This window comes from Rhineura floridana, chromosome 3 (assembly GCF_030035675.1).
Source record: "Rhineura floridana isolate rRhiFlo1 chromosome 3, rRhiFlo1.hap2, whole genome shotgun sequence".
NCBI lineage: Eukaryota > Metazoa > Chordata > Lepidosauria > Squamata > Rhineuridae > Rhineura > Rhineura floridana.
In genome coordinates, this window is record NC_084482.1 from 27,874,241 (window position 1) to 27,892,866 (window position 18,626).

An 18,626-nucleotide genomic window follows, 5' to 3' on the forward strand; every position below is an offset into this window, starting at 1 on the left:
GGAACCTGTTTCCCTGCTCTAGATTCTGAACAAGCTGCAGAAAGGTGAGTGCACCTCAGGAGAGAAAAAGCAGGCAAAAAGTGTGACCCGCGGGTCAGGATTTTTTCAAAAAAATCAAAAGTATCCAAAGCGTCTCAAACTCGTGTCATATGATGCCCGAGATCCGAAAGGGCAGAAAAAGTTTGCGGATCCTGTTTCCCTGCTCTAGATTCTGAACAAGCTGCAGAAACCTGAGTGCAGCTCAGGAGAGAAAAAGAAGTCAAAAAGTGTGACCCGCGGGTCAGGATTTTTTCAAAAAAATGAGAAGTATCGAAAGCGTCTCAAACTCGCGTCATATGATGCCCGAGATCCGAAAGGGCAGAAAAAGTTTGCGGAACCTGTTTCCCTGCTCTACATTCTGAACCAGCTGCAGAAATGTGAGTGCACCTCAGGAGAGAAAAAGCAGGCAAAAAGTGTGACCCGCGGGTCAGGATTTTTTAAAAACAATGAAAAGTATCCAAAGGGTCTCAAACTCGCGTCATATTATGCCCGAGATCTGAAAGGGCAGAAAAAGTTTGCGGAACCTGTTTCCCTGCTCCAGATTCTGAACAAGCTGCAGAAACCTGAGTGCAGCTCAGGAGAGAATAAGCAGGGGAAAAGTGTGACCCGCGGGTCAGGATTTTTTCAAAAAAATGAAAAGTATCCAAAGCGTCTCAAACTTGCGTCATATGATGCCCGAGATCCGAAAGGGCAGAAAAAGTTTGCGGAACCTGTTTCCCTGCTCTAGATTCTGAACAAGCTGCAGAAACCTGAGTGCAGCTCAGGAGAGAAAAAGCAGGAAAAAAGTGTGACCCGCGGGTCAGGATTTTTTCAAAAAAATGAAAAGTATCCAAAGCGTCTCAAACTCGCGTCATATGATGCCCGAGATCCGAAAGGGCAGAAAAAGTTTGCGGAACCTGTTTCCCTGCTCTAGATTCTGAACAAGCTGCAGAAACCTGAGTGCAGCTCAGGAGAGAAAAAGAAGTCGAAAAGTGTGACCCGCGGGTCAGGATTTTATCAAAAAAATGAGAAGTATCAAAAGCGTCTCAAACTCCCGTCATATGATGCCCGAGATCCGAAAGGGCAGAAAAAGTTTGCGGAACCTGTTTCCCTGCTCTAGATTCTGAACAAGCTGCAGAAAGGTGAGTGCACCTCAGGAGAGAAAAAGCAGGCAAAAAGTGTGACCCGCGGGTCAGGATATTTTAAAAACAATGAAAAGTATCCAAAGCGTCTCAAACTCGCGTCATATGATGCCCGAGATCCAAAAGGGCAGAAAAAGTTTGCGGAACCTGTTTCCCTGCTCTAGATTCTGAACAAGCTACAAGAAACCTGAGTGCAGCTCAGGAGAGAAAAAGCAGGCAAAAAGTGTGACCCGCGGGTCAGGATTTTTTCAAAAAAATGAGAAGTATCGAAAGCGTCTCAAACTCGCGTCATATGATGCCCGAGATCCGAAAGGGCAGAAAAAGTTTGCGGAACCTGTTTCCCTGCTCTAGATTCTGAACAAGCTGCAGAAATGTGAGTGCACCTCAGGAGAGAAAAAGCAGGCAAAAAGTGTGACCCGCGGTTCAGGATTTTTTCAAAAAAATGAGAAGTATCCAAAGCGTCTCAAATTCGTGTCATATGATGCCCGAGATCCGAAAGGGCAGAAAAAGTTTGCGGATCCTGTTTCCCTGCTCTAGATTCTGAACAAGCTACAAGAAACCTGAGTGCACCTCAGGAGAGAAAAAGCAGGCAAAAAGTGTGACCCGCGGGTCAGGACTTTTTCAAAAAAATGAAAAGTATCCAAAGCGTCTCAAACTCGCGTCATATGATGCCCGAGATCCGAAAGGGCAGAAAAAGTTTGCGGAACCTGTTTCCCTGCTCTAGATTCTGAACAAGCTGCAGAAACCTGAGTGCACCTCAGGAGAGAAAAAGCAGGCAAAAAGTGTGACCCGCGGGTCAGGATTTTTTCAAAAAAATGAAAAGTATCCAAAGCGTCTCAAACTCGCGTCATATGATGCCCGAGATCCGAAAGGGCAGAAAAAGTTTGCAGAACCTGTTTCCCTGCTCTAGATTCTGAACAAACTGCAGAAATGTGAGTGCACCTCAGGAGAGAAAAAGCAGGCAAAAAGTGTGACCCGCGGGTCAGGATTTTTTCAAAAAAATGAAAAGTATCCAAAGCGTCTCAAACTCGTGTCATATGATGCCCGAGATCCGAAAAGGCAGAAAAAGTTTGCGGATCCTGTTTCCCTGGTCTAGATTCTGAACAAGCTACAAGAAACCTGAGTGCAGCTCAGGAGAGAAAAAGCAGGCAAAAAGTGTGACCCGCGGGTCAGGATTTTTTCAAAAAAATGAAAAGTATCCAAAGCGTCTCAAACTCGCGTCATATGATGCCCGAGATCCGAAAGGGCAGAAAAAGTTTGCGGAACCTGTTTCCCTGCTCTAGATTCTGAACAAGCTGCAGAAACCTGAGTGCACCTCAGGAGAGAAAAAGAAGGCAAAAAGTGTGACCCGCGGGTCAGGATTTTTTAAAAACAATGAAAAGTATCCAAAGGGTCTCAAACTCGCGTCATATTATGCCCGAGATCTGAAAGGGCAGAAAAAGTTTGCGGAACCTGTTTCCCTGCTCCAGATTCTGAACAAGCTACAGAAACCTGAGTGCAGCTCAGGAGAGAATAAGCAGGGAAAAAGTGTGACCCGCGGGTCAGGATTTTTTCAAAAAAATGAAAAGTATCCAAAGCGTCTCAAACTCGCGTCATATGATGCCCGAGATCCGAAAGGGCAGAAAAAGTTTGCGGAACCTGTTTCCCTGCTCTAGATTCTGAACAAGCTGCAGAAACCTGAGTGCAGCTCAGGAGAGAAAAAGAAGGAAAAAAGTGTGACCCGCGGGTCAGGATTTTTTCAAAAAAATGAAAAGTATCCAAAGCGTCTCAAACTCGAGTCATATGATGCCCGAGATCCGAAAGGGCAGAAAAAGTTTGCGGAACCTGTTTCCCTGCTCTAGATTCTGAACAAGCTGCAGAAACCTGAGTGCAGCTCAGGAGAGAAAAAGAAGTCAATAAGTGTGACCCGCGGGTCAGGATTTTATCAAAAAAATGAGAAGTATCGAAAGCGTCTCAAACTCGCGTCATATGATGCCCGAGATCCGAAAGGGCAGAAAAAGTTTGCGGAACCTGTTTCCCTGCTCTAGATTCTGAACAAGCTGCAGAAATGTGAGTGCACCTCAGGAGAGAAAAAGCAGGCAAAAAGTGTGACCCGCGGGTCAGGATTTTTTCAAAAAAATGAAAAGTATCCAAAGCGTCTCAAAGTCGTGTCATATGATGCCCGAGATCCGAAAGGGCAGAAAAAGTTTGCGGATCCTGTTTCCCTGCTCTAGATTCTGAACAAGCTACAAGAAACCTGAGTGCAGCTCAGGAGAGAAAAAGCAGGCAAAAAGTGTGACCTGCGGGTCAGGATTTTTTCAAAAAAATGAAAAGTATCCAAAGCGTCTCAAACTCGCGTCATATTATGCCCGAGATCCGAAAGGGCAGAAAAAGTTTGCGGAACCTGTTTCCCTGCTCTAGATTCTGAACAAGCTACAAGAAACCTGATTGCTGCTCAGGAGAGAAGAAGCAGGAAAAAAGTGTGACCCGCGGGTCAGGATTTTTTCAAAAATATGAAAAGTATCCAAAGCGTCTCAAACTCGCGTCATATGATGCCCGAGATCCGAAAGGGCAGAAAAAGTTTGCGGAACCTGTTTCCCTGCTCTAGATTCTGAACAAGCTGCAGAAACCTGACTGCAGCTCAGGAGAGAAAAAGCAGGAAAAAAGTGTGACCCGCGGGTCAGGATTTTTTCAAAAAAATGAAAAGTATACGAAGCGTCTCAAACTCGCGTCACATGATGCCTGACATCCAAAAGGGCAGAAAAAGTTTGCGGAACCTGTTTCCCTGCTCTAGATTCTGAACCAGCTGCAGAAACCTGAGTGCAGCTCAGGAGAGAAAAAGCAGGTAAAAAGTGTGACCCGCGGGTCAGGATTTTTTCAAAGAAATGAAAAGAATCCAAAGCGTCTCAATCTCGTGTCATATGATGCCCGAGATCCGAAAGGGCAGAAAAAGTTTGCGGAACCTGTTTCCCTGCTCTAGATTCTGAACAAGCTACAAGAAACCTGAGTGCAGCTCAGGAGAGAAAAAGCAGGCAAAAACTGTGACCCGCGGGTAAGGATTTTTTCAAAAAAATGAAAAGTATCCAAAGCGTCTCAAACTCACGTCATATGATGCCCGAGATCTGAAAGGGCAGAAAAAGTTTGCGGAACCTGTTTCCCTGCTCTAGATTCTGAACAAGCTGCAGAAACCTGAGTGCAGCTCAGGAGAGAAAAAGCAGGAAAAAAGTGTGACCCGCGGGTCAGGATTTTTTCAAAAAAATGAAAAGTATCCAAAGCGTCTCAAACTCGAGTCATATGATGCCCGAGATCCGAAAGGGCAGAAAAAGTTTGCAGAACCTGTTTCCCTGCGCTAGATTCTGAACAAGCTACAAGAAACCTGAGTGCACCTCAGGAGAGAAAAAGCAGGCAAAAAGTGTGACCCGCGGGTCAGGATTTTTTCAAAAAAATGAAAAGTATACGAAGCGTCTCAAACTCTCGTCATATGATGCCTGACATCCAAAAGGGCAGAAAAAGTTTGCGGAACCTGTTTCCCTGCTCTAGATTCTGAACCAGCTGCAGAAACCTGAGTGCAGCTCAGGAGAGAAAAAGCAGGAAAAAAGTGTGACCCGCGGGTCAGGATTTTTTCAAAGAAATGAAAAGAATCCAAAGCGTCTAAATCTCGTGTCATATGATGCCCGAGATCCGAAAGGGCAGAAAAAGTTTGCGGAACCTGTTTCCCTGCTCTAGATTCTGAACAAGCTACAAGAAACCTGAGTGCTGCTCAGGAGAGAAAAAGCAGGCAAAAAGTGTGACCCGCGGGTAAGGATTTTTTCAAAAATATGAAAAGTATACAAAGCATCTCAAACTCACGTCATATGATGCCCGAGATCCGAAAGGGCAGAAAAAGTTTGCGGAACCTGTTTCCCTGCTCTAGATTCTGAACAAGCTGCAGAAACCTGAGTGCACCTCAGGAGAGAAAAAGCAGGAAAAAAGTGTGACCCGCGGGTCAGGATTTTTTCAAAAAAATGAAAAGTATCCAAAGCGTCTCAAACTCGAGTCATATGATGCCCGAGATCCGAAAGGGCAGAAAAAGTTTGCGGAACCTGTTTCCCTGCTCTAGATTCTGAACAAGCTGCAGAAACCTGAATGCACCTCAGGAGAGAAAAAGCAGGCAAAAAGTGTGACCCGCGGGTCAGGATTTTTTCAAAAATATGAAAAGTATACGAAGCGTCTCAAACTCTCGTCATATGATGCCTGACATCCAAAAGGGCAGAAAAAGTTTGCGGAACCTGTTTCCCTGCTCTAGATTCTGAACAAGCTGCAGAAACCTGAGTGCAGCTCAGGAGAGAAAAAGCAGGAAAAAAGTGTGACCCGCGGGTCAGGATTTTTTCAAAAAAATGAAAAGTATCCAAAGCGTCTCAAACTCGAGTCATATGATGCCCGAGATCCGAAAGGGCAGAAAAAGTTTGCGGAACCTGTTTCCCTGCTCTAGATTCTGAACAAGCTGCAGAAACCTGAGTGCAGCTCAGGAGAGAAAAAGAAGTCAAAAAGTGTGACCCGCAGGTCAGAATTTTTTCAAAAAAATGAAAAGTATCCAAAGCGTCTCAAACTCGCGTCATATGATGCCCAAGATCCGAAAGGGCAGAAAAAGTTTGCGGAACCTGTTTCCCTGCTCTAGATTCTGAACAAGCTACAAGAAACCTGAGTGCACCTCAGGAGAGAAAAAGCAGGCAAAAAGTGTGACCCGCGGGTCAGGATTTTTTCAAAAAAATGAAAAGTATACGAAGCGTCTCAAACTCTCGTCATATGATGCCTGACATCCAAAAGGGCAGAAAAAGTTTGCGGAACCTGTTTCCCTGCTCTAGATTCTGAACCAGCTGCAGAAACCTGAGTGCAGCTCAGGAGAGAAAAAGCAGGAAAAAAGTGTGACCCGCGGGTCAGGATTTTTTCAAAGAAATGAAAAGAATCCAAAGCGTCTAAATCTCGTGTCATATGATGCCCGAGATCCGAAAGGGCAGAAAAAGTTTGCGGAACCTGTTTCCCTGCTCTAGATTCTGAACAAGCTGCAGAAACCTGAGTGCAGCTCAGGAGAGAAAAAGCAGGAAAAAAGTGTGACCCGCGGGTCAGGATTTTTTCAAAAAAATGAAAAGTATCCAAAGCGTCTCAAACTCGCGTCATATGATGCCCGAGATCCGAAAGGGCAGAAAAAGTTTGCGGAACCTGTTTCCCTGCTCTAGATTCTGAACAAGCTGCAGAAACCTGAGTGCAGCTCAGGAGAGAGAAAGCAGGCAAAAAGTGTGACCCGCGGGTCAGGATTTTTTCAAAAAAATGAAAAGTATCCAAAGCGTCTCAAACTCGAGTCATATGATGCCCGAGATCCGAAAGGGCAGAAAAAGTTTGCAGAACCTGTTTCCCTGCGCTAGATTCTGAACAAGCTACAAGAAACCTGAGTGCACCTCAGGAGAGAAAAAGCAGGCAAAAAGTGTGACCCGCGGGTCAGGATTTTTTCAAAAAAATGAAAAGTATACGAAGCGTCTCAAACTCTCGTCATATGATGCCTGACATCCAAAAGGGCAGAAAAAGTTTGCGGAACCTGTTTCCCTGCTCTAGATTCTGAACCAGCTGCAGAAACCTGAGTGCAGCTCAGGAGAGAAAAAGCAGGAAAAAAGTGTGACCCGCGGGTCAGGATTTTTTCAAAGAAATGAAAAGAATCCAAAGCGTCTAAATCTCGTGTCATATGATGCCCGAGATCCGAAAGGGCAGAAAAAGTTTGCGGAACCTGTTTCCCTGCTCTAGATTCTGAACAAGCTACAAGAAACCTGAGTGCTGCTCAGGAGAGAAAAAGCAGGCAAAAAGTGTGACCCGCGGGTAAGGATTTTTTCAAAAATATGAAAAGTATACAAAGCATCTCAAACTCACGTCATATGATGCCCGAGATCCGAAAGGGCAGAAAAAGTTTGCGGAACCTGTTTCCCTGCTCTAGATTCTGAACAAGCTGCAGAAACCTGAGTGCACCTCAGGAGAGAAAAAGCAGGAAAAAAGTGTGACCCGCGGGTCAGGATTTTTTCAAAAAAATGAAAAGTATCCAAAGCGTCTCAAACTCGAGTCATATGATGCCCGAGATCCGAAAGGGCAGAAAAAGTTTGCGGAACCTGTTTCCCTGCTCTAGATTCTGAACAAGCTGCAGAAACCTGAATGCACCTCAGGAGAGAAAAAGCAGGCAAAAAGTGTGACCCGCGGGTCAGGATTTTTTCAAAAATATGAAAAGTATACGAAGCGTCTCAAACTCTCGTCATATGATGCCTGACATCCAAAAGGGCAGAAAAAGTTTGCGGAACCTGTTTCCCTGCTCTAGATTCTGAACAAGCTGCAGAAACCTGAGTGCAGCTCAGGAGAGAAAAAGCAGGAAAAAAGTGTGACCCGCGGGTCAGGATTTTTTCAAAAAAATGAAAAGTATCCAAAGCGTCTCAAACTCGAGTCATATGATGCCCGAGATCCGAAAGGGCAGAAAAAGTTTGCGGAACCTGTTTCCCTGCTCTAGATTCTGAACAAGCTGCAGAAACCTGAGTGCAGCTCAGGAGAGAAAAAGAAGTCAAAAAGTGTGACCCGCAGGTCAGAATTTTTTCAAAAAAATGAAAAGTATCCAAAGCGTCTCAAACTTGCGTCATATGATGCCCGAGATCCGAAAGGGCAGAAAAAGTTTGCGGAACCTGTTTCCCTGCTCTAGATTCTGAACAAGCTGCAGAAACCTGAGTGCAGCTCAGGAGAGAAAAAGCAGGAAAAAAGTGTGACCCGCGGGTCAGGATTTTTTCAAAAAAATGAAAAGTATCCAAAGCGTCTCAAACTCGCGTCATATGATGCCCGAGATCCGAAAGGGCAGAAAAAGTTTGCGGAACCTGTTTCCCTGCTCTAGATTCTGAACAAGCTACAAGAAACCTGAGTGCACCTCAGGAGAGAAAAAGCAGGCAAAAAGTGTGACCCGCGGGTCAGGATTTTTTCAAAAAAATGAAAAGTATACGAAGCGTCTCAAACTCTCGTCATATGATGCCTGACATCCAAAAGGGCAGAAAAAGTTTGTGGAACCTGTTTCCCTGCTCTAGATTCTGAACCAGCTGCAGAAACCTGAGTGCAGCTCAGGAGAGAAAAAGCAGGAAAAAAGTGTGACCCGCGGGTCAGGATTTTTTCAAAGAAATGAAAAGAATCCAAAGCGTCTCAAACTCGCGTCATATGATGCCCGAGATCCGAAAGGGCAGAAAAAGTTTGCGGAACCTGTTTCCCTGCTCTAGATTCTGAACAAGCTACAAGAAACCTGAGTGCACCTCAGGAGAGAAAAAGCAGGCAAAAAGTGTGACCCGCGGGTCAGGATTTTTTCAAAAAAATGAAAAGTATACGAAGCGTCTCAAACTCTCGTCATATGATGCCTGACATCCAAAAGGGCAGAAAAAGTTTGTGGAACCTGTTTCCCTGCTCTAGATTCTGAACCAGCTGCAGAAACCTGAGTGCAGCTCAGGAGAGAAAAAGCAGGAAAAAAGTGTGACCCGCGGGTCAGGATTTTTTCAAAGAAATGAAAAGAATCCAAAGCGTCTCAATCTCGTGTCATATGATGCCCGAGATCCGAAAGGGCAGAAAAAGTTTGCAGAACCTGTTTCCCTGCTCTAGATTCTGAACAAGCTACAAGAAACCTGAGTGCTGCTCAGGAGAAAAAAAGCAGGCAAAAAGTGTGACCCGCGGGTAAGGATTTTTTCAAAAATATGAAAAGTATCCAAAGCGTCTCAAACTCACGTCATATGATGCCCGAGATCCGAAAGGGCAGAAAAAGTTTGCGGAACCTGTTTCCCTGCTCTAGATTCTGAACAAGCTGCAGAAACCTGAGTGCAGCTCAGGAGAGAAAAAGCAGGAAAAAAGTGTGACCCGCGGGTCAGGATTTTTTCAAAAAAATGAAAAGTATACAAAGCATCTCAAACTCGAGTCATATGATGCCCGAGATCCGAAAGGGCAGAAAAAGTTTGCGGAACCTGTTTCCCTGCTCTAGATTCTGAACAAGCTGCAGAAACCTGAGTTCAGCTCAGGAGAGAAAAAGAAGTCAAAAAGTGTGACCCGCGGGTCAGAATTTTTTCAAAAAAATGAAAAGTATCCAAAGCGTCTCAAACTCGTGTCATATGATGCCCGAGATCCGAAAGGGCAGAAAAAGTTTGCGGAACCTGTTTCCCTGCTCTAGATTCTGAACAAGCTGCAGAAACCTGAGTACAGCTCAGGAGAGAAAAAGCAGGAAAAAAGTGTGACCCGCGGGTCAGGATTTTTTCAAAAAAATGAAAAGTATCCAAAGCGTCTCAAACTCGAGTCATATGATGCCCGAGATCCGAAAGGGCAGAAAAAGTTTGCGGAACCTGTTTCCCTGCTCTAGATTCTGAACAAGCTGCAGAAACCTGAGAGCAGCTCTGGAGAGAAAAGGAAGTCAAAAAGTGTGACCCGCGGGTCAGGATTTTTTCAAAAAAATGAGAAGTATCGAAAGCATCTCAAACTCGCGTCATATGATGCCTGAGATCTGAAAGGGCAGAAAAAGTTTGCGGAACCTGTTTCCCTGCTCTAGATTCTGAACAAGCTGCAGAAACCTGAGCGCAGCTCAGGAGAGAAAAAGAAGGCAAAAAGTGTGACCCGCGGGTCAGGATTTTTTCAAAAAAATGAAAAGTATCCAAAGCGTCTCAAACTCGTGTCATATGATGCCCGAGATCCGAAAAGGCAGAAAAAGTTTGCGGATCCTGTTTCCCTGCTCTAGATTCTGAACAAGCTGCAGAAACCTGAGTGCAGCTCAGGAGAGAAAAAGAAGTCAAAAAGTGTGACCCACGGGTCAGGATTTTATCAAAAAAATGAGAAGTATCGAAAGCGTCTCAAACTTGCGTCATATGATGCCCGAGATCCGAAAGAGCAGAAAAAGTTTGCGGAACCTGTTTCCCTGCTCTAGATTCTGAACAAGCTGCAGAAATGTGAGTGCACCTCAGGAGAGAAAAAGAAGGCAAAAAGTGTGACCCGCGGGTCAGGATTTTTTCAAAAAAATGAAAAGTATCCAAAGCGTCTCAAACTCGTGTCATATGATGCCCGAGATCCGAAAGGGCAGAAAAAGTTTGCGGATCCTGTTTCCCTGCTCTAGATTCTGAACAAGCTACAAGAAACCTGATTGCAGCTCAGGAGAGAAAAAGCAGGAAAAAAGTGTGACCCGCGGGTCAGGATTTTTTCAAAAAAATGAAAAGTATCCAAAGCGTCTCAAACTCGAGTCATATGATGCCCGAGATCCGAAAGGGCAGAAAAAGTTTGCAGAACCTGTTTCCCTGCGCTAGATTGTGAACAAGCTACAAGAAACCTGAGTGCTGCTCAGGAGAGAAAAAGCAGGCAAAAAGAGTGACCCGCGGGTCAGGATTTTTTCAAAAAAATGAAAAGTATACGAAGCGTCTCAAACTCTCGTCATATGATGCCTGAGATGCAAAAGGGCAGAAAAAGTTTGCGGAACCTGTTTCCCTGCTCTAGATTCTGAACCAGCTGCAGAAACCTGAGTGCAGCTCAGGAGAGAAAAAGCAGGAAAAAAGTGTGACCCGCGGGTCAGGATTTTTTCAAAGAAATGAAAAGAATCCAAAGCGTCTCAATCTCGTGTCATATGATGCCCGAGATCCGAAAGGGCAGAAAAAGTTTGCGGAACCTGTTTCCCTGCTCTAGATTCTGAACAAGCTACAAGAAACCTGAGTGCTGCTCAGGAGATAAAAAGCAGGCAAAAAGTGTGACCCGTGGGTCAGGATTTTTTCAAAAATATGAAAAGTATCCAAAGCGTCTCAAACTCTCGTCATATGATGCCCGAGATCCGAAAGGGCAGAAAAAGTTTGCGGAACCTGTTTCCCTGCTCTAGATTCTGAACAAGCTGCAGAAATGTGAGTGCACCTCAGGAGAGAAAAAGAAGGCAAAAAGTGTGACCCGCGGGTCAGGATTTTTTCAAAAAAATGAAAAGTATCCAAAGCGTCTCAAACTCGTGTCATATGATGCCCGAGATCCGAAAGGGCAGAAAAAGTTTGCGGATCCTGTTTCCCTGCTCTAGATTCTGAACAAGCTACAAGAAACCTGATTGCAGCTCAGGAGAGAAAAAGCAGGAAAAAAGTGTGACCCGCGGGTCAGGATTTTTTCAAAAAAATGAAAAGTATCCAAAGCGTCTCAAACTCGAGTCATATGATGCCCGAGATCCGAAAGGGCAGAAAAAGTTTGCGGAACCTGTTTCCCTGCTCTAGATTCTGAACCAGCTGCAGAAACCTGAGTGCAGCTCAGGAGAGAAAAAGCAGGAAAAAAGTGTGACCCGCGGGTCAGGATTTTTTCAAAGAAATGAAAAGAATCCAAAGCGTCTCAATCTCGTGTCATATGATGCCCGAGATCCGAAAGGGCAGAAAAAGTTTGCGGAACCTGTTTCCCTGCTCTAGATTCTGAACAAGCTACAAGAAACCTGAGTGCTGCTCAGGAGAGAAAAAGCAGGCAAAAAGTGTGACCCGTGGGTCAGGATTTTTTCAAAAATATGAAAAGTATCCAAAGCGTCTCAAACTCTCGTCATATGATGCCCGAGATCCGAAAGGGCAGAAAAAGTTTGCGGAACCTGTTTCCCTGCTCTAGATTCTGAACAAGCTGCAGAAACCTGAGTGCAGCTCAGGAGAGAAAAAGCAGGAAAAAAGTGTGACCCGCGGGTCAGGATTTTTTCAAAGAAATGAAAAGAATCCAAAGCGTCTCAATCTCATGTCATATGATGCCCGAGATCCGAAAGGGCAGAAAAAGTTTGCAGAACCTGTTTCCCTGCTCTAGATTCTGAACAAGCTACAAGAAACCTGAGTGCTGCTCAGGAGAAAAAAAGCAGGCAAAAAGTGTGACCCGCGGGTAAGGATTTTTTCAAAAATATGAAAAGTATCCAAAGCGTCTCAAACTCACGTCATATGATGCCCGAGATCCGAAAGGGCAGAAAAAGTTTGCGGAACCTGTTTCCCTGCTCTAGATTCTGAACCAGCTGCAGAAACCTGAGTGCAGCTCAGGAGAGAAAAAGCAGGAAAAAAGTGTGACCCGCGGGTCAGGATTTTTTCAAAAAAATGAAAAGTATCCAAAGCATCTCAAACTCGAGTCATATGATGCCCGAGATCCGAAAGGGCAGAAAAAGTTTGCGGAACCTGTTTCCCTGCTCTAGATTCTGAACAAGCTGCAGAAACCTGAGTTCAGCTCAGGAGAGAAAAAGAAGTCAAAAAGTGTGACCCGCGGGTCAGAATTTTTTCAAAAAAATGAAAAGTATCCAAAGCGTCTCAAACTCGTGTCATATGATGCCCGAGATCCGAAAGGGCAGAAATAGTTTGCGGAACCTGTTTCCCTGCTCTAGATTCTGAACAAGCTGCAGAAACCTGAGTGCAGCTCAGGAGAGAAAAAGAAGGCAAAAAGTGTGACCCGCGGGTCAGGATTTTTTCAAAAAAATGAAAAGTATCCAAAGCGTCTCAAACTCGTGTCATATGATGCCCGAGATCCGAAAGGGCAGAAAAAGTTTGCGGATCCTGTTTCCCTGCTCTAGATTCTGAACAAGCTACAAGAAACCTGAGTGCAGCTCAGGAGAGAAAAAGCAGGAAAAAAGTGTGACCCGCGGGTCAGGATTTTTTCAAAAAAATGAAAAGTATCCAAAGCGTCTCAAACTCGAGTCATATGATGCCCGAGATCCGAAAGGGCAGAAAAAGTTTGCAGAACCTGTTTCCCTGCGCTAGATTGTGAACAAGCTACAAGAAACCTGAGTGCTGCTCAGGAGAGAAAAAGCAGGCAAAAAGAGTGACCCGCGGGTCAGGATTTTTTCAAAAAAATGAAAAGTATACGAAGCGTCTCAAACTCTCGTCATATGATGCCTGAGATCCAAAAGGGCAGAAAAAGTTTGCGGAACCTGTTTCCCTGCTCTAGATTCTGAACCAGCTGCAGAAACCTGAGTGCAGCTCAGGAGAGAAAAAGCAGGAAAAAAGTGTGACCCGCGGGTCAGGATTTTTTCAAAGAAATGAAAAGAATCCAAAGCGTCTCAATCTCGTGTCATATGATGCCCGAGATCCGAAAGGGCAGAAAAAGTTTGCGGAACCTGTTTCCCTGCTCTAGATTCTGAACAAGCTACAAGAAACCTGAGTGCTGCTCAGGAGAGAAAAAGCAGGCAAAAAGTGTGACCCGTGGGTCAGGATTTTTTCAAAAATATGAAAAGTATCCAAAGCGTCTCAAACTCTCGTCATATGATGCCCGAGATCCGAAAGGGCAGAAAAAGTTTGCGGAACCTGTTTCCCTGCTCTAGATTCTGAACAAGCTGCAGAAACCTGAGTGCAGCTCAGGAGAGAAAAAGCAGGAAAAAAGTGTGACCCGCGGGTCAGGATTTTTTCAAAGAAATGAAAAGAATCCAAAGCGTCTCAATCTCATGTCATATGATGCCCGAGATCCGAAAGGGCAGAAAAAGTTTGCAGAACCTGTTTCCCTGCTCTAGATTCTGAACAAGCTACAAGAAACCTGAGTGCTGCTCAGGAGAAAAAAAGCAGGCAAAAAGTGTGACCCGCGGGTAAGGATTTTTTCAAAAATATGAAAAGTATCCAAAGCGTCTCAAACTCACGTCATATGATGCCCGAGATCCGAAAGGGCAGAAAAAGTTTGCGGAACCTGTTTCCCTGCTCTAGATTCTGAACAAGCTGCAGAAACCTGAGTGCAGCTCAGGAGAGAAAAAGCAGGAAAAAAGTGTGACCCGCGGGTCAGGATTTTTTCAAAAAAATGAAAAGTATCCAAAGCATCTCAAACTCGAGTCATATGATGCCCGAGATCCGAAAGGGCAGAAAAAGTTTGCGGAACCTGTTTCCCTGCTCTAGATTCTGAACAAGCTGCAGAAACCTGAGTTCAGCTCAGGAGAGAAAAAGAAGTCAAAAAGTGTGACCCGCGGGTCAGAATTTTTTCAAAAAAATGAAAAGTATCCAAAGCGTCTCAAACTCGTGTCATATGATGCCCGAGATCCGAAAGGGCAGAAATAGTTTGCGGAACCTGTTTCCCTGCTCTAGATTCTGAACAAGCTGCAGAAACCTGAGTGCAGCTCAGGAGAGAAAAAGCAGGAAAAAAGTGTGACCCGCGGGTCAGGATTTTTTCAAAAAAATGAAAAGTATCCAAAGCGTCTCAAACTCGAGTCATATGATGCCCGAGATCCGAAAGGGCAGAAAAAGTTTGCAGAACCTGTTTCCCTGCGCTAGATTGTGAACAAGCTACAAGAAACCTGAGTGCTGCTCAGGAGAGAAAAAGCAGGCAAAAAGTGTGACCCGCGGGTCAGGATTTTTTCAAAAAAATGAAAAGGATACGAAGCGTCTCAAACTCTCGTCATATGATGCCTGAGATCCAAAAGGGCAGAAAAAGTTTGCGGAACCTGTTTCCCTGCTCTAGATTCTGAACCAGCTGCAGAAACCTGAGTGCAGCTCAGGAGAGAAAAAGCAGGCAAAAAGTGTGACCCGCGGGTCAGGATTTTTTCAAAGAAATGAAAAGAATCCAAAGCGTCTCAATCTCGTGTCATATGATGCCCGAGATCCGAAAGGGCAGAAAAAGTTTGCGGAACCTGTTTCCCTGCTCTAGATTCTGAACAAGCTACAAGAAACCTGAGTGCTGCTCAGGAGAGAAAAAGAAGTCAAAAAGTGTGACCCACGGGTCAGGATTTTATCAAAAAAATGAGAAGTATCGAAAGCGTCTCAAACTTGCGTCATATGATGCCCGAGATCCGAAAGAGCAGAAAAAGTTTGCGGAACCTGTTTCCCTGCTCTAGATTCTGAACAAGCTGCAGAAATGTGAGTGCACCTCAGGAGAGAAAAAGAAGGCAAAAATTGTGACCCGCGGGTCAGGATTTTTTCAAAAAAATGAAAAGTATCCAAAGCGTCTCAAACTCGTGTCATATGATGCCCGAGATCCGAAAGGGCAGAAAAAGTTTGCGGATCCTGTTTCCCTGCTCTAGATTCTGAACAAGCTACAAGAAACCTGAGTGCAGCTCAGGAGAGAAAAAGCAGGAAAAAAGTGTGACCCGCGGGTCAGGATTTTTTCAAAAAAATGAAAAGTATCCAAAGCGTCTCAAACTCGAGTCATATGATGCCCGAGATCCGAAAGGGCAGAAAAAGTTTGCAGAACCTGTTTCCCTGCGCTAGATTGTGAACAAGCTACAAGAAACCTGAGTGCTGCTCAGGAGAGAAAAAGCAGGCAAAAAGAGTGACCCGCGGGTCAGGATTTTTTCAAAAAAATGAAAAGTATACGAAGCGTCTCAAACTCTCGTCATATGATGCCTGAGATCCAAAAGGGCAGAAAAAGTTTGCGGAACCTGTTTCCCTGCTCTAGATTCTGAACCAGCTGCAGAAACCTGAGTGCAGCTCAGGAGAGAAAAAGCAGGAAAAAAGTGTGACCCGCGGGTCAGGATTTTTTCAAAGAAATGAAAAGAATCCAAAGCGTCTCAATCTCGTGTCATATGATGCCCGAGATCCGAAAGGGCAGAAAAAGTTTGCGGAACCTGTTTCCCTGCTCTAGATTCTGAACAAGCTACAAGAAACCTGAGTGCTGCTCAGGAGAGAAAAAGCAGGCAAAAAGTGTGACCCGCGGGTCAGGATTTTTTCAAAAATATGAAAAGTATCCAAAGCGTCTCAAACTCTCGTCATATGATGCCCGAGATCCGAAAGGGCAGAAAAAGTTTGCGGAACCTGTTTCCCTGCTCTAGATTCTGAACAAGCTGCAGAAACCTGAGTGCAGCTCAGGAGAGAAAAAGCAGGAAAAAAGTGTGACCCGCGGGTCAGGATTTTTTCAAAGAAATGAAAAGAATCCAAAGCGTCTCAATCTCATGTCATATGATGCCCGAGATCCGAAAGGGCAGAAAAAGTTTGCAGAACCTGTTTCCCTGCTCTAGATTCTGAACAAGCTACAAGAAACCTGAGTGCTGCTCAGGAGAAAAAAAGCAGGCAAAAAGTGTGACCCGCGGGTAAGGATTTTTTCAAAAATATGAAAAGTATCCAAAGCGTCTCAAACTCACGTCATATGATGCCCGAGATCCGAAAGGGCAGAAAAAGTTTGCGGAACCTGTTTCCCTGCTCTAGATTCTGAACAAGCTGCAGAAACCTGAGTGCAGCTCAGGAGAGAAAAAGCAGGAAAAAAGTGTGACCCGCGGGTCAGGATTTTTTCAAAAAAATGAAAAGTATCCAAAGCATCTCAAACTCGAGTCATATGATGCCCGAGATCCGAAAGGGCAGAAAAAGTTTGCGGAACCTGTTTCCCTGCTCTAGATTCTGAACAAGCTGCAGAAACCTGAGTTCAGCTCAGGAGAGAAAAAGAAGTCAAAAAGTGTGACCCGCGGGTCAGAATTTTTTCAAAAAAATGAAAAGTATCCAAAGCGTCTCAAACTCGTGTCATATGATGCCCGAGATCCGAAAGGGCAGAAATAGTTTGCGGAACCTGTTTCCCTGCTCTAGATTCTGAACAAGCTGCAGAAACCTGAGTGCAGCTCAGGAGAGAAAAAGCAGGAAAAAAGTGTGACCCGCGGGTCAGGATTTTTTCAAAAAAATGAAAAGTATCCAAAGCGTCTCAAACTCGAGTCATATGATGCCCGAGATCCGAAAGGGCAGAAAAAGTTTGCAGAACCTGTTTCCCTGCGCTAGATTGTGAACAAGCTACAAGAAACCTGAGTGCTGCTCAGGAGAGAAAAAGCAGGCAAAAAGTGTGACCCGCGGGTCAGGATTTTTTCAAAAAAATGAAAAGTATACGAAGCGTCTCAAACTCTCGTCATATGATGCCTGAGATCCAAACGGGCAGAAAAAGTTTGCGGAACCTGTTTCCCTGCTCTAGATTCTGAACCAGCTGCAGAAACCTGAGTGCAGCTCAGGAGAGAAAAAGCAGGCAAAAAGTGTGACCCGTGGGTCAGGATTTTTTCAAAGAAATGAAAAGAATCCAAAGCGTCTCAATCTCGTGTCATATGATGCCCGAGATCCGAAAGGGCAGAAAAAGTTTGCGGAACCTGTTTCCCTGCTCTAGATTCTGAACAAGCTACAAGAAACCTGAGTGCTGCTCAGGAGAGAAAAAGCAGGCAAAAAGTGTGACCCGCGGGTCAGGATTTTTTCAAAAAAATGAAAAGTATACGAAGCGTCTCAAACTCTCGTCATATGATGCCTGACATCCAAAAGGGCAGAAAAAGTTTGTGGAACCTGTTTCCCTGCTCTAGATTCTGAACCAGCTGCAGAAACCTGAGTGCAGCTCAGGAGAGAAAAAGCAGGAAAAAAGTGTGACCCGCGGGTCAGGATTTTTTCAAAGAAATGAAAAGAATCCAAAGCGTCTCAAACTCGTGTCATATGATGCCCGAGATCCGAAAGGGCAGAAAAAGTTTGCAGAACCTGTTTCCCTGCTCTAGATTGTGAACAAGCTACAAGAAACCTGAGTGCTGCTCAGGAGAGAAAAAGCAGGCAAAAAGTGTGACCCGCGGGTCAGGATTTTTTCAAAAAAATGAAAAGTATCCAAAGCATCTCAAACTCGAGTCATATGATGCCCGAGATCCGAAAGGGCAGAAAAAGTTTGCGGAACCTGTTTCCCTGCTCTAGATTCTGAACAAGCTGCAGAAACCTGAGTTCAGCTCAGGAGAGAAAAAGAAGTCAAAAAGTGTGACCCGCGGGTCAGAATTTTTTCAAAAAAATGAAAAGTATCCAAAGCGTCTCAAACTCGTGTCATATGATGCCCGAGATCCGAAAGGGCAGAAAAAGTTTGCGGAACCTGTTTCCCTGCTCTAGATTCTGAACAAGCTGCAGAAACCTGAGTGCAGCTCAGGAGAGAAAAAGCAGTCAAAAAGTGTGACCCGCGGGTCAGGATTTTTTCAAAAAAATGAAAAGTATCCAAAGCGTCTCAAACTCGAGTCATATGATGCCCGAGATCCGAAAGGGCAGAAAAAGTTTGCAGAACCTGTTTCCCTGCGCTAGATTGTGAACAAGCTACAAGAAACCTGAGTGCTGCTCAGGAGAGAAAAAGCAGGCAAAAAGTGTGACCCGCGGGTCAGGATTTTTTCAAAAAAATGAAAAGTATACGAAGCGTCTCAAACTCTCGTCATATGATGCCTGAGATCCAAAAGGGCAGAAAAAGTTTGCGGAACCTTTTTCCCTGCTCTAGATTCTGAACCAGCTGCAGAAACCTGAGTGCAGCTCAGGAGAGAAAAAGCAGGAAAAAAGTGTGACCCGCGGGTCAGGATTTTTTCAAAGAAATGAAAAGAATCCAAAGCGTCTCAATCTCGTGTCATATGATGCCCGAGATCCGAAAGGGCAGAAAAAGTTTGCGGAACCTGTTTCCCTGCTCTAGATTCTGAACAAGCTACAAGAAACCTGAGTGCTGCTCAGGAGAGAAAAAGCAGGCAAAAAGTGTGACCCGCGGGTCAGGATCTTTTCAAAAATATGAAAAGTATCCAAAGCGTCTCAAACTCTCGTCATATGATGCCCGAGATCCGAAAGGGCAGAA